At 55.0% G+C, this 1,080-nt stretch overlaps 1 protein-coding gene across 1 annotated transcript in view; it reads right to left on the reverse strand.

Moving 5' to 3' along the window:
* SMIM11A (small integral membrane protein 11A) overlaps nt 1–916 on the reverse strand; it is a 7,567-nt gene extending 6,651 nt beyond the window's left edge. Inside the window, exon 1 of the mRNA XM_029964955.1 lies at nt 868–916. The gene's annotated coding sequence lies outside the window, so the exon portion shown is untranslated. The remainder of the gene's footprint in view (nt 1–867) is intronic.
* Between the last annotated feature and the right edge of the window lie 164 nt (nt 917–1,080).

The following is a 1,080-nucleotide window of genomic DNA, read 5'->3' on the forward strand; positions in this document are numbered from 1 at the left end:
CCATGAGAATCCAACATGGCATCAAATGGAATCAGCCTCCCATGTGTTCACTGGGATTGCAGCTCCCAGTCCCTCCCTGTTCCCTCAGGGGTGCAGATCAAACTCCCGCAGTGGGAAAGGAGAGGCTTTGCCCACATCCCACCTCAGCACTGCACTGGAAGTTCTCTGGGAGCTCCAAACGCTGTGGGATCCTCTGGGTCGTGTCCTCAGCAGGCCCAAGGGCTGCACCAAGCCCCAAGCCTGGCTTAGCTGATCCCAGCCCTGGGATCTCTGCATGGACTGTCCCAGCTGGGCCCCGGTGAGATGGGAAGCCTGTGGTGGAGCCCAGAACTGAATCCAGGTCTCTCAGCCACTGGATTACAGCTCCAGTCCACCACAGGGAACACATCCCAGCCCACCTCCCATGGCATTGTTGGCCAGAGCACGGATTGACCACCAGAGAACATCCACACGACCACGTGGGAACTCATCGACCCACTGGAGTTGTCTTGGCTGGACATCCCACTCTGCCAACAGCTCCAGCCACCCAACTAACCCTGGGACATTCCTTTGGGGATTTTGAACAGCTCCATTGGATCCACTTGGTTACAAAAGTCACGAGGCCTCAGAGAGCACCAACCCAGACACTGCACTGGAAGGGGATGTGCTGAGCTGGAAAAGGGGGTTCACTCCTCAAGGACAGGCTGGATGGGGCTTGGAGCAACCTGGGCTAGTGGAAGGTGTGGCAGGGAGTGGAATGAGATGGGATTTAAGGTCCCTCCCAGCCCAAATCACTCCGTGGTTCTGATTTTGGATCAACTGAAGGAACTCAAGGTTCCAACTGAAAACAATTAAATAAACACCGAGAGCCACGTAAGATCTTCACACCTGACAAAGCTGAAATGAAAACATCAGTGATTCCTCTGGCAGCTCCTCACGTGCTCCAAACTGTGGAAAATAAGAAGGGAGCAGATGGGATGGATCAGTCACAGTGCCTGGATTAAAGTCAAATCCCAAGCAGAAATGCCAGTGGCACCTCAGCTGTTCCATCCTGGCTCCCAGGGCAGCATTAGGGCCGGGAAGAAGATCCCAGGGCTGGAG

The sequence above is a fragment of the Manacus vitellinus genome, unplaced genomic scaffold (genome assembly GCF_001715985.3).
Source record: "Manacus vitellinus isolate BGI_N305 unplaced genomic scaffold, ASM171598v3 scaffold_86_pilon, whole genome shotgun sequence".
NCBI classification, from domain to species: domain Eukaryota; kingdom Metazoa; phylum Chordata; class Aves; order Passeriformes; family Pipridae; genus Manacus; species Manacus vitellinus.